Below are 26,454 nucleotides of genomic sequence, written 5' to 3'. Positions count from 1 at the left end.
TCATATCGTATCGTATCGTATCGTATCGTATATCATATCATATCATATCATATCATATCATATCATATCATATCATATCATATCATATCATATCATATCATATCATATCATATATCATATATCAAATAATATATATCATATCATATATCATATCATGTCATATATCATGTCATATATCATATCATATCATATCATATCATATCATATCATATCATATCATATCATATCATATCATATCATATTGTATTATATTATATAGTTTATTCTGTTATAACACTATATATGATAAATTGATATGATATGGTACATTGTAATGCTTGTTATGTACAACGGAATGAAAAGGAAAGATGGGGATTTCCAACACGACGTAATCATGTCGTTAGAGTTGTGTCGTTTTTATGTTTATGGTGTGGAAATGCGGAGAATTTAAAGCTGGAGAACGCAAGGCCTCTAAATTTCGTTGTCGTTTAATTCCAGCGCGACTAATCAGATTGCGGCGGGCCTGGTCGGCCGCTCCCTCTCGTTACATGTTCTGGAACAGGTGTGCGCCGACCTCGCTTTGGGATGAGAAAATAGCCAGTGGAAATTTCGTTTTCTGCTTGCCTGCTGCTGCAATTTGTTTTCCTAAAACATTCAGAGTAATTGGGAAGCAGCAAAAACATTCAAATTAGTGCTCAAGATTTATATTAATTCTTATTTGTAAGATGTTTTACAATTTAATTTTTCTGCGGGTTCTATTATTACATTTCTTGTAGAGTAGCATTGCGAAAATGAACAAATATTCTTCGCGCACAAAAAGCGATTGTGCAAGGCGCCTTTTGTCGTCCTAAGGCTGGCTAAATTAAACAACTTTTACAATACTTGAAACTCTCTCCTATTGTGCAAGACCATATGTTAATATAACAACAAAGACGACAAACAGCGGGAAAAGCATGGAGAGCGTTACACTTATGTGTATGTATTTATTCACACTGCAAATGGGTATATACTCGGTGGCAGTGGTAACTAATTACACTCAATAATGACAATTAATAATAAACACAACTAATAAAAAACAATAATTAATAATAATAATAATAATAAAATAATAATAACAAGGAGCATCCTAAATTAAATGAAGGATGGTCACTTAAAATAACATTTAAAGTAAATCTAATTTGTATCTTAACCCTAAGTTCGAACTAAGACCCACGAGTGTGACAAGTTCATACCTGCACAAGTACCTTTCGGAACTCCACTTATTTCGCTGTCAACTCACTGCACTGATTCTACCTGATTTCACTAACACTTCTAAACATTTCACTGTTCCATGCACTGTTCAAATACTTTGCACAGCCACTTCACTGACACCAACACACTTCACTTACACAATAGACTTCACTGACATTACACACTTCACTGACACAACACACTTTCTCACTGATAGAACACTTCAAATAACAAGATATCAATTACACCCTTTAAGTAGTGTGTATAATATACTATCGTCTATTAGTAAAATCCTTAAGCCTATTTTTAAATACATTTTTGGTTATTGGTAAAGCCTTTAGTAAGTCTGCAGGTAAAGCATTCCAGTCCTTGATAGTACGATTGAGAAAAGAAAACCTTTCCAGTGTCCGTCCTCTGTCTTCTTTCCCTCAACTTTGTGATGAGGGTACTAAAAAAAGGGCTCTGATGAATCCGAAGAGGTTGCGTAACATTTTGTGGGTATTTGTGCCCTTATCGGATGTTGAGTCGCCATTTTTAAACTAGCTGCGTTATGGATTTTTAAATCACTCGCCCACTTTTATTGTTGTTTCCGGTAAATTATAATTTGAAATTTTTTTTTTTTCTTAAAATACCCTTTAATATGTGTGGAATGCATTGCGTAACATTTCGTGGGTATTTATGCCCTTATCGGATGTTGAGACGTCATTTTTAAACTTCCTGCGCTATAGATTTTTAAATCACACGCCCGCTTTTATCGGTTTCCAATAACTTCATTTTTTTTTTTTTGCTACATTGCCAGACAAAAATGGATATAATTTCTGAACTATTAAAGATACATGCATGAAATTTAGAACACACATTCTTTAGACTATTAGGAAACTTTTCTCTGTAACAGAATTTTGTTAATTGATTTCATTTTAAAAATACGTCCGTTTGTTTGCAAGAAATGAAATCAGAAAATTGTTAGTAAATTTTAATTATTTATTTTACAAACGTAGGGACTAATATCAAAATTCTGTTACAGGCAGTTTGTAGAACATTCTTTTGCAAATACATTGCAAAAAGCTGTTTGAATCTATCTTTAAAAACTGTTTAGATATATCGGTGTTAGTACAATCCTGCATTGGGTAGGCTATATTTTTTTCAAATTTGGGCCCCCAAATGATTTTTTTTTCAAAATATTTTTATTTGGTTGAGTTGCCACAGCTATGAGCTCTCTACATACAAACAAATTAATATTTTACACCAAATAGGAAAAAAGTTTAAAAAAATACCATCCTCTCTCCTTAAATTAGCTGGCATGGAATATGCATTTTGCATATAAATCCTGCTTTATTCATCTGTAAATAGATATAATTTGTGGAAATGGAATTCGGTTTACCACAGTGCAGTATGCTTGCGTTACTTTTCATCCCTTCCCTCGTAACGCCAAGAAACTTAGCGATTTCATGTGATACGAGGATGTGCCTTACAATTTATGATTGAATAGGGTGTATGGTTTGTCTGTACGTAGCACTCTCTTATCTGGAGAGCTTACTCATGTCCTGATCGGTGTTACTTTGTCGAACAACCACCATGGCCAGCTCGTGCGGCCTGGGGCTCTGCGATATGTGACTACAATAATAAACGACTTTTCGTACAAGGTGGGCCTGGTAAATAACAAGCATTGCTCGTATTGGATATAATATTGTACAGATCTTTAGATGGACTGATATGCGAAATGGTCGTAAGTAATGCCTGAACAGAGGAATTCGATTTTCAGTAAACGCATGGACACACGTGTTCTGTGCTAAGAATGCAGTGGTTTACAATCAGACCAACAGTCTGATTATTATCTGAAATTTCTCTTCTTTATAACTCACCCAGACTTACACAGATAGTTATTGGGTACGAGTTAAACGTGATCCAATGACAGATAACCCATTGCACAGTCCGCGTCACCGTTTTTGGCTCGTAAAATAAGTAATAGGAACGTTAAGTACAAGTGTTTTACCTTTTCCGCAGTCAGTCTGACAACTGTGTTTGACAAATGGCTGATCTGACGTGCATAGGAAGTGGTACCATTCTGAGCTCCACTATCAACATGCTCACAAACTGGGCATTATACCCTAGGGGACACGCCAAAAACGCTGGCGCCAACAGTAATATAGTTTTTCCAGTCAGGTCTTTCTCTATCTGATAACGAACGAATTCCTGTATCTTACTGTCTTTCTTATATAAACCTCGAATTTGGTAACTCCGATTTTCCCAATCTCTTTCAGCCTGGCTATGACATTTCCGATTCATGAGTCATTTATTGCTTTTTGACGTGTAACGTGTATATTTGATCTACATTAATAGAAAAAGTGAAAAGATTAATGTCATACGACTTCGGTCATTATGAAAATGCTTAAACTCACGTCATGTGAATAAACTCAATGTGAACAAAAGAGTTCATTTCTATACACAAGGAGATTCCGCATGCACCAAAACTTCTGACGACGCGGAAAATATGCGAACCACTACTGTAGATCGACTGACATCATCTGTCCCAGAGCAATGTACTGATCAGTGTTGCCAACATATACATTGTATCCCCGTCAATCTAACGCCTAGAAATCCGTCAGAATTAAATAAAAATAATAAGACCCACTCAGTACATCTATCTAAAATGAAAAGCAAATTTCAACACAGCTTACTTAATAATCTTGATTGAAATAAAAGTAACCTGGTACGGCACGGGGAGGGCTGTTAAAAGAAAAAGTAAAATCCCCCAAAAATTACACAATTAAAAATGACAGCAGCCAAAAAAGTCAAAAGGTGATGTAAATCGTAATTCCCGCCAGAAAATCCGTCACCCGTCAAAGCCATTCTTTTCCCGTCCGCTGCGTTGAAATTACGTCAGTTTTGACGGAATTTCCGTCCAGTTGGCAACACTGCTGACATCATCTGTCCCAGAGCAGTGTACTGATCTGTGCGACCTTTCACCCAGCCGCTAAGTCCCAACTCGTCATTATCAGCTTGTTGAATTTCTTTCCGGTGTCTCCAGTGTTGTCACCTACTCTCAATTAGTGTTGACATAACATAGTAATGACTGCTTATGACTTTATTATGCAATTCGTGTTCATTTATCACTTAATACCAATATGTATTCCAATGTTTTCATCAGGTATATTTCATTGAATTATCGGCTTCTGATTTCATGTATTTGATTCTGACAGCATAAATATGTATTCCATTGTGTTTATTTTTATTTTATTAGGTAAATTTTTATTTTACTGCCTCTTCTGATATCATTATGTAAATTGTATCTGCATATTATTACTTAAATCCGATTCATTGTATATTCAACTATGTGAGCAAGTTTTAATCCTGGTTGAGTGTAAGAGAAGGCCATACGCCCGTAACTCTGCCAGGTTAAGGGGTTAGGTACAGCTTACAGCATTAAAATTTTGGATATATTCAACATTTTTTTTCCTCCATTACTGTGTCTTGTACAATAATGAAAATTGGTATGTTTAAAACACTGTCCTTCTGCTATATGAAAAAAATATATTTTTACGACTAAAAAAATACTTTACATTTTTCTTTTCAAAATTCTGTTCATTGTGCAGTGAAGAAGCGTTTCCCACTTAACTCAAAAACTATACCAATATTCTGTGATGAAATTTTTTATGTGCTTTTATGCATGTCATATCAACAATATGAGGCAAGATCACTTCTCTACCTTTGATAGATTGTGTGAAAAAAAAAAAAAAAAAAAAAAAAAAAAAATTCGTTTAAAAATGGTCAAATATCAGTATCTTCTTCTGACACAAAATAAAAAATATATATATATTATTTGTTAAGGAATGTAGTTGAACGAGCATGATATTGTAAACATGAGTTTCAGCAATAACATAAAAGAGAGAGAACATGAAAAAGTTAACAAGTTTATGAGTTGTGAGGGAAACGCTTTATCACTGCACAGTGAACTGCCACCATTTTAATTTTGAAAAAAAAAAAAATATATATATATATATAATTTTTTATAAATCGTAAAAATATTTTTTTCATATAGCAATTTTCATTTTTGTACAAGATACAGTAATGGAGGAAAAAATGTTGAGTATTTCCAAAAATTTTACTTCTGTACGCTGTACCTAACCCCTTAAATAAAACCATTATTATTATTATTATTATTATTATTATTATCGACATTGCCATCACTTTATAGAATTCAAGAACTGTTTTGAAGTGGGACAGAAAATAAGAATTAAATGTCGGGAAGAAAAACTTTCGTTGAATCTATGTCAGAGGAAGATCTGATGGGACGATGAAGATACCAAATGGGCGAATGGAAAGGATGAAAGTTCTTATGGTAGGTTACGAATGACTCGACGGGACTAAACTCGTGGCCCTTGGACATCAATCCTGTAGATGGGCCGCAGCTTCTCGAGACAAACCTTAATCAGCTTAGAATGAGACTTACGTTCAGGATGTTGGTACATTGGCACACTGTAACGTCGTTTTCATTACGGAGTCAGTGACATGTCAATAACAGGTTTCATGAATAAATTAAGAGTCGTGCCGAATGCTAGTCAACTTCCTAGCGAGGAGAAGGTACCCAGAACGGATCGGTGAATGCGAAGCCATCTTGCAGTAGTGTTGAAATTTCATTGTCAATTGTTCGGTGAAAGTGCAACAGAATCATGGCTAAGTGTGTTGCCACTTATTCATCCCTGTACTCAACTGAAATCTACTGCTTTGGTACAAACTTCCTAGCTCTGCTGATGAGGCTTTAATGATTTGATGAGTCGTGAATATTTTGAAGAATATTGTTAATTTATATTAATATTTTAGGTTCTGAACAAAGTTCTGATTGGTTCGTGATGCAGCCAGTGGATTTGTTGTTTCATTTTTTTACTATCACGTATTACTTGGTTACTTACACTTGAAGGATTAGTGTTGATAACAGAGGCAGTAGTGTTGATAACAGAAATACTCTAAATGATTGTGCAAATAATGCTACAAAGTCTGGATATGTTTTAAACTAGTGCTGTTGAACGACCAAAATATTTAATCGATTAACTGTTTAAATTTAATCGAATAATCGAGTTTTTATCAATTTGAAAAAAATGTTTTAATATACTGTAACACACAATTGTTGTTAAATTTAACTTGTGTTCGGTAATAAACCGTTATATTACAAAACAACTATTTTAATTATGTACTAACGTATTATGAGGCTTATAATTTATTGTGTCAAGCTGGCTTTCTATGTCCAAGGTTGCGTGTTCGATCCCGGGCCAGGTCGATGGCATTTAAGTGTGCTTAAATGCGACAGGCTCATGTCAGTAGATTTACTGGCATGTAAAAGAACTCCTGCGGGACAAAATTCCGGCACATCCGGCGACGCAGTTGAGAGCGTCGTTAAATAAAACATAACATTTTATTATTGTGTCAATTTCTCCGGGAAATGTTTTTTTTTTTCTTTATCAAACTAAACACACACCCTTCATATAGGTACAAACTCAGTACAGAAACTGCAACTGCAAAAGTACAGCAGTCGAAACTTAAGATTGGCCCCTATTGTAATCGAATTACCGGATTTTAGAAAGAGAAGAAGGTAGTTACGCTCTCACTTGCACACAATGTAGACATGGCTATTTTATAAGGGATGGGAGGGACGAATCCCAGAAAAGTATGTATTTCATATGCTAGGAAAATGAGCTGACAACAAGGTGGAAGTTTTCTTGGAAAACTATAAAACTTATTAATGGTTTCACATTGTGTTTCAACTTTCAATAGAGGTATACTGCACTGTAGGTCAGTCATCAAATCTCCATCTCTTTCTGAAGTGTTTATGTAAAGATTTTCCTTACGCTACCTGCTTTGCAGTTAGAAAATAACAGTACTATTGTGTTTTTGCAATTTCCGAGAGAGGAATATTGTCGGAATTTTTAGTATGAGTTTGTATTAACAAAATAATAATATCACCTACAACCGATTAATTTTAATCGACTCGATTATTCGATTAAATATTTTTGATCGATTAATCTTACAGAATTGATCGATTGATTAATCGATTAAATCACACAACACTATTTTAACCCTTTGATGCACGCATTTGCGAAGGAAATAAAAAATTGTGTTTGCAATGAGATTAAACTTTTATTTGTCTAAGAGAAGAGCCTCAAATTTTAAAAATCTTAAAAACTTCCATTTTTTACACAGAAAATGGGTGGTTTCATGGTAAAACCACTATGCAATACTGCAGAACACAATGTCTTCAGACTTATTGCGAATGATACAAAAGGAAACAGTTTCTGGTTTCATTAAGGCAAGGTGCCACTTCACATATGTTGCGTGGTAATTAGAAAGGAAAAGAATGGACCTTCTATCCTTCACTTGAGCCAGGACACTCCAGCATATGACGTACGGCTATCACTCTCACCACGTTTCATGTCGCGGTGTCTTCTGTCGTCGTGTGGTAAACCAATACGCTCATGTCTAACTGTACCACATGCATAGATATTTTGCTGCCTTAGAGAACATCAGATTCAAACTTGTGAAAAAGTTGTCAAAAACACTTTGTGATTGTCACCAACCATCTCTTCCTTGTAGCCATGATGAATAAACTGACACAAAAATGGAACATTTTGTTGGTTATGGTAAGCATAACTACCCTGTTTGCGTAGTGGTTACGTTTTGAAACCACCACATTATTTCTATATTGACGCCACATGCGTCGAAGAAATTACAATCTTGGTACTGAAATATGTTCTAAAAGACCGAAAGACAAATAATACTAAATAGAAACTTACGTAACTGTGATATTTTAGCATACATCTGAAATAAAAACACGTTGCGAGTCTTCCACACCCCAACTATACACAACAACATCGGCCATCTTAGTGGAGGAACACAAATATAGGAAAAATAAAATTCTTCTACAGTTACTAGGGATCAGTGAACCCAGCGCAGTAGTTTTGAAATAAAAATCACACTGTAAATAGGCAGGAAACTCGAATTTAAAAGGTGGTTATGTACTGTAACCACTGCACTTCAAAGGGCTAAATCAGGAACTGGGAACTCTGTATTGTAAACAGAGTCTTCTGAGTTGTCTTATTGATATCTTGGTCTTCTTGATACACATACTATACTGCAAATAGTAGTGCACAATTTAACCAACTGAGATAACAAATCAGAACACATATGATACAACTGTCTCCATCCAGGAATGCAACCGAGTATCATCTTATGATCCACCACTACTTATTCATACTGAAATTACGTTCCGAAATGACGTAGGGGCACCAAGAGAGAAAAAACAAGAAGCATAATAACAGTGCACTTGTACAAGAGAAGATAGCAGCCTGGCGTCGTGTGAAGGCAAGCAAAGTACTTGAAAGGTCGAACGAAGCGAGTCTGCGATTAGTACTGATGGAGGAGTGGGCGTGCATACTGAAAACCTACAGAATTATTGTCTAATTTATGACATCACAAGCAGGGCTACATGCCACGGGTAGGTACGGGAACTGCCCAGTTTCATTCATGTGGATGCCAGCAAGTGAATGGAGAAGTTTCTGAAAAAAAAAAAATCTTCTGTAGTAAGGCACAAAAGTTGTTTGTGAATCGCGTACATAGATCAGGCGTGATCTGAGTTGCAGCTTCACAGCCCTCGCTGTTACCGACGTCTGTACCTGTAGACTTTATGACCTAGCTGTCATGGTCTTCACCTTACGCTTTGTTCTTACTTGACAATCTTAGCTGAACTTCTGAAACATGAGTGATCATATGTTTAGCTGCAAGTACAGAGGATCCGGTTTTGAATATCGACACGCAAATACAAATATTTATCTTCACTCCGTAGAGACTGAATGTTCCTTGTTCTTTGATGTCTTGAATGGAGGTCTTGAGCTATAGCACCTTACGCTTGCAATGCTATTTTTAATATACTGTACTGTATATTGTTTTATGCTCGACCATGCCGAAATGTAGTAATTCTACACCTGGTAGCAGCCCTTTAATGGACCTCATTAAAGTAAACCTATTCATTAAAGTTCAGGTGTTCCACCAATCAGAAAATACCATTGTAGCAATATGAAAGCGCAAGTATCGATTATTCTCGGATATGCAATCGAAAGACAACAATAAATCAATAAATCACCTATATTTGAAATAAAGTCAGTTCTGTTACTGTAATAATTAGCGTTAATTGTAAATAATATTCAAATAAATTCAATTTGTCATCTCGTTTTTCAATGTCAAGGTCAATGCCGACATCTGTTTCTCGGAAAAAATCAATACTTTCGCATCTGCGCACATCTCACAGTTTACGAGGCATTGCACAAGGTCAGTTCCGCTCCTCAGTCAGATAAGAATAACATGAATACGTATGAATAATTTCAAGTTAGAAATATGGTCGAGCATAAAAAGTTGTATGAAACTTGACTATAATGGTAATTAAGACGCTCGCTTGCGCTCGTTTCATAAACATACTCGCGTCTTAATTACTACCATTATAGGCTCGTTGCATAATGTACTATTGAGTGCCTATACGCCAACGTGATATTTGGAATAAATCCATTTCTGTATGCAGAAGTTATGATAAAAACTGAGGTTACTTTAACACACTTTTCTTACAATAACTGATAACCTGAACATCCCCCAAGATAATGTTATTAACAGTTTAGACTCTTTAACACAATATAATTAACAAGAGGTCCCTATTAGAAACAACAACAACCAAATTTCTTGACTTAAAAATTGTTAATGTGTTAAATTTGAAAAATCGTTAAAGTAATTACTAGGGAGCGCATTTTTATATGCTAAAAATTTAAATATATTTATTTTTTATGTGCTAAAAAGTACGAAAATATTTGCTAAAATAAAAATATATATATATATATATATATATATTTAAATATGACAACAATACCTTACCTAGATTGAAAAAAAAAAATGTTACTAGGTACTCAGCAATCACACTTGAGTATCAGTTCTAGTAGTTGGCCGAGAATTGCAGTGAACAACAAAGGTCATCTCCAAATTCTCCATCACAAATGCATGCCGATTATCTCTGAACAACGACTTACACTGTGAAAACGATCTTTCCACATCACAGGACGTCGGACGTGCATATTTAAAGAGAGGAATGTCACAAACACAAACGCCGTCAATTTCACCTACAGGCACACCCTCCAATACTTGAGCAACTTTACACATTTTTTTATATCCACTGTTTTGCCGTGTATGCATGCGTGAAGCAGCGGCAATGTGCTTGTTTCCAGAAAAAATGTTGGGTTACCTGAGAGCTCTGATCTGCACTTACTGATTTACCACACGGTTGGCAAAATAACACTTTTCCGTCGGTAGTAAAAATGTTTTTAAATTTATCTACATATTGCTGAAGATGTGATCTTAAATTCGATTTGATTTTAGGCATCTTAAGAGGCTAATATACACACGTCTTAACGTAAAAAAAATGTTTCTAGCTACTGACCGACAATGTCGGAGAAAAACTTCCTATAGCAAAGCCACCACGTCTATTGTCCGTTACTCAGGAGAAGACGAGCGGAAAGAATGTGACCTTCTTGACTATCGCTGTTGATTATTATAAACATCGCTCAGATAAGCATCCCAGTAGCCAGGTTATTACTCATGCAGGAAACATGAGTAACAATGCGTATGGAAATTAAAGCTTTTCCGCTTACTGCAGTACAAATATTGCCCGTGTTGTGATACGCTATCTGTTCACATCCCTTCCTCCTCAGTCCGCTCTCGTCTTCTCCTGAGTCACCGACAGTACACTACGCAGCTTATGCTTATGGTCCGATAACGGGGAATCACAACAAGATGTATTTCCTCACTTCATAGGCTTGAGCGAGAGGTGAGAGATTTGTTTAAATTAAATAATGTTTATACCCGAGCTCTTATCCGTTGTGTTTCATAAACAAAGCGTGGAATGAAATCATCTTCAGCAACAATGAACATTCCTAATTATGTGTTGCAAAATCTCTCCTCCTTGTCCATGTTTATTTATTCTCTAATAACAACACTGATATGCTGCCTTGCAGTTCTCATAACTTGAGGCGATACTATTACAAAAATGGATCACGGATACACCACACAGCGCTTAGAAACACGAAGCAACCAAGAATTCTTAAAAAGATAACGTATTTCTGAGTGATATAATTGATTTAGTTTTAAAATATTAAAAAGTTTTGTAAAAAAATTATTTAAGTAAAAAACTCCAATATTTATGTGTTTATAATAGATTTCCTGAAAATATGTATTTACATAAATTTTTGTGAAAATATGTGTTTTTATGTGAAATAAAATTCGGGTTTTAAACTTGAAACTTTACATTCGGAATTTTTAACTTTGTTAATTGTGTTTTATCACACGCAAGAAAAATATTTAATTACATAGGAATCCGCTCCTTAGTGATCACTTAACGGCAAAGTGCTTTGAACAGGCTCATCTCACATGCCATGCTACAGCGTAGCCTACACAGGCTTTCATACAAGATGGTATTAACTAAACTTTTGTTAAAGTGCGCGCCGTTGTCTCTTAATGTAACATTCTAGTAAGTTACTTGTAGTATGGCTAGCTTCTTTTTTTATGTTTATCTGCTGTGGACATCTGTGTTCGCAATTTGAAGGGAGTTTTCGGTATGAGCTCATTAACAATTCCCTTTAATAAGCTGAAAGAAATTTATTTCATGTAACTACTTCTAACATGATTCCAAGTTAATTTCCTCTAATGAAATATACATAGAATCGTTACGCACGGATTGCCAGAGGTTTTCTTCCGCTAAACAACGCAGATGCAGTATGTACAAATCTAAGGGACTGTATGCAGGATGACAGCCTATCGTACCGTAACGAGAACCATTAATCATATCTTGGGGTTTCACTATAGTTTGAGGCATATTTGCTTGTCATGGAGTTGCAAGTTGATCATCTGCGATTTCATCGAACGTGATCCACATAAAACAGGTGGCCAATCGACAACTAAGTGCTATAAGATTTGCTGTTTAGGGCTCACCAAGAGTCTACCCTGGGATCAACTAGCAAGAATTTCTCTGATGCCATCGTTTCAAGACGCCGATCTTCTATAGCTTGTACGAGATGGCAAATCGAGCAACAAAACTCCTATGCCTTAGAGCGGCTTGGGTTTCTGTTAGTATAATTTGAAAAATTATCCAAACCCTAATACAATTCAGAACACCATAATTACAGTCGGTAAACATTTTCTTGTTAGTTTCGTATTTGGAAGTATTCCTAGAAAGACACTGAATATAACTACTGAAAACTGTTAAGGATCTATAAATGTTGCTGTGCATTGTGCGACGTCTTAAGAGCAAAATAAAACTTACAGTTATGTCCCATTCCATATAAATTTCTCGACAACCTACATAATAAATTTTATTATAATGGATTTAGGGTGACATAATTACTGTCTACCCCATAATTGAAATAGTTTTATAACATGCAAAAATAACTTTAGACATTTTGAGAAATTGTAGAGAATACTAAAACGGACCATATTTTTATAATATACTTAAAGAGTCTGAAATGTCTTTCGCGATCGAAAACAATAAATTCTTGATGTAATTACATTAATGAGAATAGAAATGTATTGCATGTTTCCCACGTATTCACAATTTTTTATATTCTATTGATATTTAACTTATTTTATCTTTTTGTTTTCATCATATTTCCCGATAATGGTATATCTACAATGTAATAACTTGACTATATACACTCAGGGACAAAAAAAAACCGGACACTTCTATATTTGCTTGTATTTTGTTGCCAATTATTTCAAAATGAAACAAAACCCATTTAAACAAAATAATGTTTCATTTAAGAACCTTATACGACAACATTTGAAAAAAAAAAATCTCTGATGAGAAAATTTACAAAAAATTACAAAGGGCGTATAACTATGGCATCGTTTGGTCTAACTGTTTTTTCATTTTATGGTGCCTTAAACATTAAAAACTTTTTTAGTAACGGGTATTACCCCCTCTGGCTTGAATAACTGCATCCATACGTCTTGGCATGCTCTCAATTTGATTAGCAATGTCTTCTTGAGGAATAAGATCCCATTCTTCGCCAAGTGCTCGCCTCAACTCTTGTAACGATTCCGGTCTCGGTCGTCTATTCTTAACACGCCATCCCAGCATGTCCCACACGTGTTCAATTGGGTTCATGTCTGGACTCCTTGCTGGCCATGGAAGAACATGGATTCCCACTTCTTGGAGATAATCTCCGACCGCATGGGCAATATGCGGCCGTGCATTATCATGCATTAAAACAAAATTATCGCCTACAAATTGGCCAAATGGCACAACATGATCAGCCAAATATTCATTTATATACCTATCAGCTGTTAGTCTTCCATTTTCAACAAAAACCAACTCTGTACGAGCATCCGTACACACTCCTGCCCAAACCATCATTCCACCACCTCCATACGGCACATTTTCAGAAATGCAACACTGTGAAAATCGTTCTCCCCTCCTTCTCCAAACTCTTTCACGTCCATCAGGTGAGCACAGATTGAAACGGGACTCATCGGTGAACAGAACACAGCTCCACTGTCCATTTCTCCAATCCCTGTGATCATTTGCAAAATGCAGTCGTTCAACTCGATGCATCCTGAGAAGTCTGGGACCAGTTGCAGGTCTACTTGATATCAATCCACTTGCTTTCAACCTCCTTCTAACTGTTTTGGCCGAAATTGGGTGTCCATGCATGTTAACAAATTGCTGGGCTACACTAGTAGCTGGCAGGTTGCGCTCCCTAAGAACTCTCAACACCATATACCTGTCTTCATTTGGATTTGTAGCCCTTGGACGACCCGAACCTGGTCTTCTGGTATATTCTAAGGTCTCTCTATGCCGTTTTATGGCATCATGGGTTGTGCTTCTAGCCATATTCATAACATTTGCAATGTAACGTACACTGCGTCCATCATCGTAAAGGGCTACAGCTCGAGCCACATCTTCAGGTCGCATCTTGTTTTAAGACAAATGTTACAACCCCACTTAAACTCAGAAAATGTAAAAATAAAGAAATAACGAATGATAACGATAATGAAGCACAAAATGGTTGAGACAAAATTGTTATAGCTGAGACTCCGAAAGCAAAATTGGAATATTTGGTTGTAATGGCTTGTTTATAAAACAAAAAACAATCAACAATGTATACACGTCTCCATAACAACAGATGGCTACCATAATATTGTATGAGAAGATAATGTTTTGCAAAATACCAGCAAATATTAAAGTGTCCGGTTTTTTTTGTCCCTGAGTGTATAATCATAATTTTCCTTACTGTGTGTACCTAAAAATATTGTGTTCATTGTATGCTTTGTACTTCCCTATTTTATTATTATCGTCGTCGTCATCATCATCATCATCAATAATATTACTATTGTCTTATATTTTTATACTTTGTATGTCTCATTTATTTTGATTTAGCCTACTGTTCACATTTTATTATGCATTTTCCTTTCTTTCTACTGGGTGTTCAGTTCAAAATGTGTCTTGGCTCGCTGCGTGCCGTCATGTGGCTAGCTGATGAGCCTAGAGAATTCAATCTTCCTACACTTCCGCAGCTCAGGTGTATAATCTAAGAGGCAGAGAAGTTGGCTAGCAAGTATGGCGTTCATTCTGAAGAGTACGTGCCGATACGTACGGTAACGCCGGTAGTGGCAGGAATGTGAACTGTTTGGAAATACGTACTGTCGAGATATGGGGAGAGGGTTAAGACGATTACTTACGTATTTGTTGACATTAACTTCGACGGTCAACATGGACACGGATCATTTGATTTATGTTGTGGAATGTTACCATACGCAACCGATGATAACAAATACCCTGCGTACGACTTGCCGGCGCAAAACACAGTTCGAAAGAGGTTATGGTAGCACACAGACCGTACAGACCGCCATCTGTTGCTACGACGTTCAAGTTATACCGTACACATTCTCAAGTTCAGATTGAAGAACGCCTTAAATAATAGGCAACTTCTCTAACATATAAACTGAAACTCGCTTCAAATCGGTGACCCAACAACAGTGACGTCATGACACACTTTGAATTGAACACCCAGTATATGTTATATATTATGTCTGATTTCTACTGGCTTGTTGTTTACATTATATTATGATTATCTACTTGTGTTTAAAAATTGTTGTGTACTTGTATTTGTATTGTTTTTTTGTATCGCAGTTCTACTCCTGGTTGAGTGTTACAGAAGGCCGTATGGCCTTAACTCTGCCAGGTTAAATAAACCATTATTATTATTTTTATTGTTATTATTATTATTATTATTATTATTATTATTATTATTATTATTATTATTATTGTTTATTGCCAGAAAAATACAATGCAAATAAATTGTAAATTAACAAAATTCTAGCACTCCCCTGAAATAGTGTTTTCTCGTGCTCGGTGAAGAATTCGATACATAATAAATTTACATGAATAAATTACAATAAAATAATATATAAAAATTAATAATTACTCATAAATTACTTTGTATCTCTCTTTATGTATCATTAGTTCTGTTGAAAGTGGCGCGCACGAACATCATTACGGGCATTATACAGTAAGTAACCATCATGTTTGGCGCCAAAACATCTACTTTACAATTGTGTAGTACGTAAATAGAATTTTGAACTGTTGCTCAGTCTTGTACAAAGGCCAACGTACGCATAAATCTCGTATCTCCTGATGACAAACATCGGTCATAACTTGCTTGTAGCTGTTCGGCTGTACCAAACTCTAAAGTCTGTTCACTGCACTTTTGATCCTGATGTAAAAAAAGTGTTCATCTGCAAACGTTGGCTGTGATTGAAGCAACATCGGGGGATACTGGTACCATCTTCAAATACCATGTGACAAGGTACGAGCACTGCATCATTAAAATGGCCCACAAAAGAATCGCCGTAAGATTAAGATAAATTAAAAGTTGAAAGATCAAGTGATCCAAATGGCATAGACTGTCATCATACATCATAAACGCCTGTTTAGAAATATTGTAAAAGGAATTGGCATTTATATTCAATCTGTCAATAAAGAATTAATGATTTCAGATACATGGAAAATTCCATATATTACCTCTGTATAGAAAATTAGTAATTACGAAAACATATCTAATTATCGACCTATTTCCCCTATTAAATTGAGTCCACACCTGTGGAGTAACGGTCAGCGCGTCTGGCCGCGAAACCAGGTGGCCCGGGTTCGAATCCCGGTCGGGACAAGTTACCTGGTTGAGGTTTTTTCCGGGGTTTTCCCTCAACCCAATACGAGCAAATGTTGGGTAACTTTCGGTGCTGGACCCCGGACTCATTTCACCGGCATTATCACCTTCATTTCATTCAGACGCAAAATAACCTAGATGTTGATACAGCGTCGTAAAACAACCCAATAAAATTAAAAAAAAAACCTATTAAATTGAACTGCGAAAGTATTTGTGCAAGTATTATAATTAAAATATTCCATCCTATTTTATCAGAACAGCAACATGATTTTCGTCCTAAAAGATGCACTCTAACGAACTTATTTATTTCACACAGAAATTATACAACAATTTGTATGTGGATATAAGAACAGATGTAATTTACATGGATTTTTTTCGAAACCATTTGACAAAGTTAATCACAAAATTCTACTGTGCAAATTGATACAATTTTAATTTAAGAAAAATTGATACCATTTTTCTGTTCTCAATACGTATCGTTTCACAACGAGCCATGTGAATATTTTGTAAGCTATTCTGGAGTATCACAAGGATCGAACTTAGGGCTTCTTTTATTCTTAATTACAATCTGTGATTAACCTAATACTATATCTCATTCTGATTGCATAGTGTTTACTGATTATTTATTTAATATTATTTAAAACTATAACCAGTATTAATGACGTTGCATGTTTATAAGAAGATACCAAAATAATATCTAATCTTGATGTAATAATAATAATAATTACTTTTTACTTAATATAAATATGTAAAAGTTACGTGATAACAGTTCAGCTAAAAAGAATACATTTTCACGTCTTATTCTATTAATGGCGAAAAAAAGGAACGTGTTTCAAGAATAACAGATTTAGATATAGAATTCCACAATAATATTTAATTTTCAAGCCCCACATTAAAACAATTTAATTCTGCTTACAAATCACTAAAATTTTTTAATTGGAAACTATTGTCGCAACCATCTGTTTTTATTTTACTTTATAATCCCTTAATTACAAGCTAGATGAAATATGCTACATTAATTCCGAATCCTCATTGTAATTGTTGAGTTATTGCAGAACATATTTCTTAGGTTCTTACTCGATGATATTTCTAAGAAAACCATTAACAAATATTATTGATTCCGCTTTATATTCCTCCAGTTAGATATAGAACAAATTTGCTATTTAATAACCGAATATCCAGAAAAGAACTCACCGTTAATTAAAGTGATAACCACTTCAATTCACCGAGTGAGGAAATTTATTTATTTATTGGTATAAAAAATTATTTGGAAGCCAAATTTATATAAAAAAATGTTAGTCATGTCATTCATATCGTAACACATTCAGTTTTATTTTTTCCTGGAATAACTCATTTATTTCTTTTGGTCCTACAATTTATTATCGATTTATTAAATTTTGTGATTGAATAATAGTTCAGCATTTCGGTTTCGGTTAAAGTGTGAAATTGTTTATAAAATGGTGGTGCGATATTTTTTTGTTGTTGCGTCCTGTTATAGTTGGAGAAACATGTATGTTTAGAGAGAAAATATCTGCTTCATAACTAGATCAGCACGAAAAGGAATGCTCTATCTCTTGGATTCGTTGTTACCAAATTTGGCTATTTTGTTATTGTTCTTGACCAATCTAATGATTCAGAGAAAATAAAGTAAAGGAAAGTGAAATTTATTTCCCAAAGACTTACCATCACTGATCAGAAAATGCTTCTTCTCGACTCAACATTCATCGAAATAGGATCGCATTGTGACAAAATTCTGAAATAACGTCTACCAGTAACGTATTTTAAAAACTTTATTTCCATTTCCTATTTTGAACTAAAATATATTTATTTATCTGTGGAAGTAGACATGAAAATAACGGAAGAGGTATGCACTAGAGATGAACAACAATCGAGAAAGCAAGACTAACAGCGCCCGCAAAGCCGAAAACCCGCACGACAATGTTCTATACGTCGCGTCGCTGATGTAAAGACTGCTTGTGAGTGTTTCGAGACGTCGAGATTGATCACTCCCGAAGTCCCAAACGTCAAGCAGCCTTACGTGACTGAACTTTTATCTACTTTTGCAACTGTTATATTGTATAAACAATCAAGTAGCCTACTTGGAACATCTCTACCTTTCAGTTTGTAATAATCCGTTCCCCAATATTTAATTACTAGACCCTTATTAAATGGCTAGGAATTTTCTTTTCATATGTTATAGATCAAGTGTGCAATCTCAAGTAAAGAGATATTAACGTTATGTTTTATATTTCTTAGAAATGCAAATTTATTTGAGAATTGTTTTTTTTTCTATTTATATAACCATAGGTAATATATAATAGAACCAGAACATTTTGATAACTGAGATGCTGTTCTGTTTTGTCTTTTTGTCTCATTTAAACATTTATAGTGTTATTTATTTCAATGGTGTATGTTATTCAAAGTTACGAAATCTTTCCACGCCGACCAAATGCTATTTCGAGAATGATGAGCGAGTTTCGAAGCGCACGAGAATGACGAGACGAGACTCGAAAGACAAATGCAACGAACACAGTGAGCGAGAGCGGCAGTTAATTTTGTTTATCTCTAGTGTATGCACTTACGAAAACGGTATCATATTATGGAACTGTAGTTTTATGAGACATGTTTGCACGTTCGCAGAAACCATTCAACCAATGACAAAGGAATAGATAGCATTTGTTGACACAAGAATTATAAATACAGCGAACAGACTAGTTCCAGTTGATTTCTAATTCGTGGCATCGATCCATTTAGATGAATTTTGCGATATAAACTAAAACCCCAAATCCTTGAAAGAGTCAAATCTGAGACAAGAATGCTTCGTGAAACGTGGCACATGCCTCGTAATTTCCATCAGACAATTCAAATTCCACGCTAGCCATTGGCCACGATTTGAAACTTCACGGAGGACCTCCGATGATGAGATAGTCCCGGGATCGTGTTCAGACTGGCGCCAATAGATTCGCTAATAGCTTATTTGTAACCTTAATCCATTATAATGGTTTGGAGGCGGCACGACTCTTCCGAATAGTGGAGAGCCGTGACTGGAATGCGTGCCTGCCCGCCCCCGCATCACGATCCGGACCGACTCGCTCATCTCGGCTCCCCAAGGTGACTCGTTATCACCTCCAGCACGAACCACACCGCTATGATATACTATCTGAAGGACAAGCACCTCGGGTCGAGAGGTCAGGGTATGGTCAAGCGCGAACAAAGAAATGCACGGTCCGAAACATCCTGAATTGAACTGATATGTGCTGGGCTCGATAGACATGATGAACTTCATCTGGGTTATTTGATAATCCAATCTGGACTCTGTTTGTATGGGAGAAATGTTAACGGAGTTTAATTAATATGTTGCAGTACTTACCTATATTCGATTGAGTAAAACGTTTTGGACTCGATAGACATGACGAAGAACTTAATCTGGATTATTTGATAAAACAATCTGGACTCTATGGGAGAAATGTTAACTGAGTTTAATTAATATGTTGCAGTACTTATCTACATTCGATTGAGTAAAACTTTTTGGACTCGATAGACATGATGAAGAACTTAATCTGGGTTATTTGATAAACCAATCTGGACTCTGTTTGTATGGGAGAAATCTTAACTGGGCTTAATTAATATGCTGCAGTACTTATGTACATTCAATTGAGTAAAACGTTTTGGACTCGATAGACATGATGAAGAACTTAATCTGGATTATTTGATAAACCAATCTGGACTCTGTATGGGAGAAACTGAGTTTAATTAATATGTTGCAGTACTTATCTACATTCGATTGAGTAAAACTTTTTGGAATCGATAGACATGATGAACTTAATCTGGATTATTTGATAAACCAATCTGGACTCTGTATGGGAGAAATGTTAACTGAGTTTAATTAATATGTTGCAGTACTTATCTACATTCGATTGAGTAAAACTTTTTGGACTCGATAGACATGATGAAGAACATAATCTGGATTATTTGATAAACCAATCTGGACTCTGTTTGTATGGGAGAAATCTTAACTGGGCTTAATTAATATGCTGCAGTACTTATCTACATTCGACTGAGTAAAGTTCTGTAAGTCTCTTGAGACGATGCAAAGCCTATCAAGACTCAAAGTGGTGCAATATTTATCGGAGTTCGATTGATACCAATCGTCAAATCACCTATTTCAGTTCTTTATTGCATAAATCTGGCTAGGTGTATTGATATTGATATTTGCTGGCAACTTTAGAATTCATAGTTATGGTGGATCTTTACATTTCTGGTTTTCTATCCACCATCGCTTTAATATTACCTGTTATGTCAATATGTTCATTTGGCAAGTATATCCTGATTACTTCCTATTCTTCTGTTTCAACTGAATTGCTATCTATTCTTCTTTATCTATTCTCTTCTATTCTCTCTCATGCCTAGACTGTCTCCCTTCCATTTCTCACTTTCCTCAATCTGAGTTTGTAAATAGGGTGCAAACCTTATCTGGATCTCTTGATATTGGTGCGGAATTTATGTGTCAAGAATTGATACAGCACGAAACTTTTCTTCATCTGTTAATAAGGTACGAAACTTTTCGGTCCCAAGTGTTATAAAACAAAATTTACTTATGGCTCCAAACTTACCTTGGTATATTGATAAATTGCAAAACTTATCTTGTAGTCTATTGATATGTAGGAAAACTTACCTTAGTATATTGATATGCAAAATGTACTTCGGTCTATTGATATGGTGCAAAACTTATCTCGGTCTAATGATATGAAAAACTTACTTCGGTCTATTGATATTGTACAAAAATTACCGTCTATTGGTACGGAGCAAAACTTATCTCGGTATATTGATATGCAAAACTTACTTCGGTCTATTGATATTGTGCAAAAATTACATCGGTGTATTGATATGGCGCAAAATTAATCTCTATCTGTTGATATGGTGCAAACCTTTTGTTGGGCTGTGGTTTAAAAGATACCTCGGTCTATTGATATTCTGCAAGACATCTTGGTTTATTGATGTGGTGCAAGATTTATTTCGATTTATTGATATGGTGCAAAACTTACTTCAGTCTGTAGATATGGTGCAAAATTTATCTCGGTCTATTGATGTAGTACAAAACTCAACGAAACTTTTCGGTCAAGTGTTATAAAACAAAACTTACCTTGGTGTATTGATATGGCGCGAAACTTATTTTTTTGTCTATTCTTATGCTGCAAGACTTATCTCGGTCTATTGATATGGAGCAAAACTTATCTTGGTATAGTGATATGCAAAATTTACTTGGTCTATTGATATGGTGCAAAACATATCTCGGTCTATTGATATGCAAAACTTACTTCGGTCTATTGATATTGTGCAAAAAAATTACCTCGGTGTATTGGTATGTCGCAAAATTAATCTCTTATCTCTTGATATGACGCAAAACGTTCGTTGGGCTATAGGTGTGGTTTAAAAGTTACCTCAGTCTATTGATATTCTGCAAGACATTTTGGTTTATTGATGTGGTGCAAGACATCTCGTTTTATTGATATGGTGCAAAACTTACTGCAGTGTATCAATATGATGCGAAACTTATTTCGGTCTATTGATGTGGTACAAAACTCATCTCGATGCATAACTTATGTCAGTCTGTTGGTATGATGCAAAAATTACACGGTCTATTGATGTGGTGCGAAACTTACCTCATTGTATTGATATGGTACGAAATTTACCTCGGTATATTGATAAGGTACGAAACTTGAGTAAATTCCATTGCCATGATACAAAATTTATCTCAACTTAATTTCTATTGTCAGTGATAATTTATTTTTTCTTGTGTTTTATGTGTGTGTGAATTGATGTTGAAATGGTGGAGATATCGAAAAACATACCTGTTCGCTTGTCTGAAATACTGTAAATTTTTCATTTGTTAAAAAAAAAAAATTAAAATCCATCATACTTTTGATAAACTCTGACATAAACTCTGAAGTTGACTTTTCTTTTTTTGTGTTGCAGGTCTAAGCCGAAGACTGCCAGACAGTAAGTCATATTCCTTTGATAATTATTTCCATAAATTATATGTATTCTTTAATAAGTGATCATTTTAAGACATTTAATTTATCCTAATAAATATATCAGTACTAGTACATTAATTCATCATGCACTTTTAAAAAGTAAGAACTACGCTCTCAACATTGATTTTTAATTGATTTTTATGTGCTGTTCAAAGTTGTTAAACCTTCTGATCAGTTTCCGCCTTATTCTTATTTATAGAACGCCCTTTCTCCCACTTTTGATCTAGAATTTGCATTTTATTTTGGTATTATTCACTCTATTACTATTGCTTTCTCTCGGTTTATTTCATAACTTGTTAACATTATTTGTAACATCTTTTACAACATATCTTGTATAGGCCTACTCTAGCTACTAGTGCATCGTTTTTACAAACTGAAATAACGCTCCAGTTGTTCAACTTCAGAGTAAACATTGCGCTGTAATAGAGGAAAGAGAAAGAGAATGAACTAACTACAGAACGTCCTATTCGGTTTTCGTCGGGAACGCGCAGGAGCCATGCCTGCATGGTCGGGCTGGGTTGCGCCATTATCGATCCATAACCTCCAGCGTAATTCTAGTATAACTTTGATTAATACTAGTGTGCGTGCAATTATACTTTTATTTCATGAGTGACTAGTTCATGGATTAAGACCGTATGACAATGTAAGTGGAATGCATTTATGTATTTGGATTTTACAAAACATTTTTGTCAGTATTGTTGATCTACATTAAATATTTTTTTTTTCATATGAGGCATGGTTTTATTTACGCGGTTGTGTTACTTTATAGAACAATAGATATCCGATTAATGCACGAAGTTTCGTTGCATGATGAAACTATTAGCGTATGACGTTCTATAACTGCAAGCAGAATAATTAATAGGATCAGTATATTTTTTTAAACAGAGTAAATTCAACACACTGCATAGAAATCTAAAACTTGCGACAACACTTGGGACTCCTTCCTTGTTAATATTAAGCATGCAGCAACGAAATAGCACTATCGTAAACAGTTTGCTGGAACTTCTTTGTTTCTCTTCGTTTTTACTTTCCATCCCTAAATTTTTTACCATCACTCTTGAAACATCCTGTATCTGAAATAGAATTAAAGTTTGGAATACGTATTATAGGTCTTTCTTGTGTTAAATTTTACCGTACCTGGTTGGCATGTTTCGGCCTGCTATTGGCCTTCAGAATTGGTTGTTGCTGGTTTTGGCGCTTTTTGTTTTGTTTCCTGTGAGGGTGTGTTTGTGTAGTGTAATGTGGAGTCAAAGAGTGTGTGTGTTCTGAAATTGAGAACAATACGAAATATACAGACACACAAAAACACATCCAAATGAAATTCTCAACACATAACTCAATTTCAGAACACACACACTCTTTGACTCCACATTACACTACACAAACATCCACACAGGAAATAAAACAAAAGGCGCCAAGACCAGCAACAACCAGTTCTGAAGAAGGCCAATAGCAGGCCGAAACATCAACCAGGTACGGTAAAATTTAACACGAGAAAGACATGTAATACATATTCCGAAGTGATATAGTGTTAAAAGTTGTGTAATCAAGATGTAGAATTAAAGGATTGCTGGAATGGAAGAAGTAAACCGGGTGTACCATGAAAAAACCTCTTCAACGTCTGCTTTGTCCACCATAAATTCCATCACGACCAGCGCACTAGTTCCGAGCACAGACGGCTGTGAAAGTGATCAGAGGATGATGATTCTAAAGTAACGCAAAGAAACAGAAGAGTTATTACAGTGAAATGAAAATTGTTTAGTGAGATTGTATAGAATATCGCTCTAAAAGTTTAAGTTTTTTTTATTCTTTTCCAGTTATCAAGGCATTGGGCTTAACTAAATGTTAATCTCATGAGGCGTTTAATGAACTGAAACTCTTGCAGTTTTGTGGAGCGCACGAACTCGTGAGCCACTCGATAATCACAAGGCCGAGAGACGTAGGTCACCTCCAATGGATTCGGGGCCACAAATCTCTCCTGGGACGTGAGCTGGCCGTGGAGAATATCGCGTACGCATTACAACAAAGGAGCCTGCGTTCAGATAGCATCCAGAAATCAATTTTCCAGTTCCGTTTATGCTTTAGAAGTTAATTCTGTGTTACGAGTGTGCAGATAACGTGGCAGCGAGGATTCGAGGCGCCGTCCTGGTCATAGATCAATGCCATAATTGCATGCTCGAGCTTTTCCATAATTGTGCGAGGCGTAAAGGAATCCAGACACCAAGCGAGGCCAGAAACGGAACGAGCAAAGGCATTTTCAGCTTGGTTTGCGAGGAAAATAATGCGCGCGCGTGTATGCAAGCTAGGGGTGCGGCGCTGATCTGAGATAATCTCGATAACATCTCCATGGATTTATTGTCTAATATAATATTGTTTCCGTCATCAAACTTATCAGTTGTAATAAAGGTTAACAACTCGTCATTTTATTATGTGCTAGCCGTACCCGTGCGCTCCGCTGCACCCGTTAGAAATAAATATAAAGTAATTATATAATTAAAATAGGACATTTGATCCAGGGAACATTCGTGTTTGATAGAAGGATAAATCGTTTATTATGTTACTTAATTTAAATTGAATTAAAAATTAAAATGCGATCATTTTGATCCAGAGACCACTCATTTGGTCATAAAAATTAGTTTAGGAAATACAGGAAACGAATATACAGAATAGCCTATCAAGTTTTCTGTGCATAAGAATCTATTTTAATCTTACCTGTTCTCGATTCACTCAGAAGTTACTGTGATAACATTATAGCATTATGTCCATCTAGAGAAACTACACTTTCCAATGGTGAATTAATAATTAATTATACAAATCGGTTAATTTAGCTTCCGATATTACTTCATAGAAACGCAGAAACATTATCTGTAGGCTATCTTTCATAGCTTTCGATTGTTGCTGTCCAAGGCCCCTTATAGACGAAGTCATTTGTTTTTTAATTCATTACACGGCCTTAGACGGCAGTTATTTTAATTTTAAAACTCATTTATCTCATTAAATATCAGTCCTATCAAAATTTTTCAAGGAATAAAACTTATCGCAAAATTATTTTTAAAGAAACTTTTGTTATGTAACATTTTTCACAAAAATCAGTAATAAGCGAGATATTTCGATTTATTTAATTCAGGCCCCCTTATAACCCCCCTTTTAAATAATGTAATTTGAATGCCATATAGCCTAAAATCTAAGTTACAACGAACTTAATTTATATTCCAATTTTCATCGAAATCCGTTCAGCCATTATCGCGTGAAAAGGTAACAAACATACATAGAGACAGACAGACAGACAGACATACAAACAAACATTTCAAAAAAGCGATTTTCGGTTTCAGGGTGGTTAATTATATATGTTAGGACCAATTACTTTTGGAAAATCGAAAATTACCAGAAAAATTTCGGCTACAGATTTATTATTAGTATAGATAAGGTAATTTAATTCACTAACGTTTTCGACCAAATGTTGGTCATCTTCAGGTTGATATATGCATAAATATTTTGAATACAAAAGTCATGTGTATATGGCATATCATATTACAAATATGGGATCATAGTTTACACAACTTTAAAATCTTAGGATTATTGTTTAATGCTATGAAATTTAAAATAAATGTAGACCCCCCGAAAGTTGTTATAAAGGAAAATCCATTCTCCGTCGTTGCAAAGTGAATGAACAGACACCGACTCTAAATTAAATGTAGTTATTATTTTGAGAACGATAGCTTCGTACGTAATTTCTTTGAAAATCGATCAATTTAAAACATCTTGTCAACAGAAATATAAAAGATTTATCGTTCTAAATATTGGTCATTATCGGTGGAAAAGAGTCAAACAATGTGTTTCTTCCGGTGTCGCACTTACAGCGTCAATGGTGGATTGTTTCTTCATTGTTTACTCGTAAATCTAATATATTTCTTAAGGGAGGGGCTTCAGCCTGGTGAGCCCCCTACCCCATACCTATGCCACTG

At 35.2% G+C, this 26,454-nt stretch overlaps 1 protein-coding gene across 4 annotated transcripts in view; it reads left to right on the top strand.

Moving 5' to 3' along the window:
• The window catches only part of Egfr (epidermal growth factor receptor), a 526,694-nt gene that overhangs the window by 235,998 nt on the left and 264,242 nt on the right, over positions 1 to 26,454 (top strand). For all 4 annotated transcript variants that reach the window (XM_069833346.1, XM_069833364.1, XM_069833326.1 and 1 more), the window contains exon 3: positions 22,431 to 22,454. The gene's annotated coding sequence lies outside the window, so the exon portion shown is untranslated. The remainder of the gene's footprint in view (positions 1 to 22,430; positions 22,455 to 26,454) is intronic.

Source organism: Periplaneta americana, chromosome 1, assembly GCF_040183065.1.
Source record: "Periplaneta americana isolate PAMFEO1 chromosome 1, P.americana_PAMFEO1_priV1, whole genome shotgun sequence".
NCBI lineage: Eukaryota > Metazoa > Arthropoda > Insecta > Blattodea > Blattidae > Periplaneta > Periplaneta americana.
Note: the sequence above shows the minus strand (reverse complement) of the source record. Positions and strands in the feature narration are given on the sequence as shown.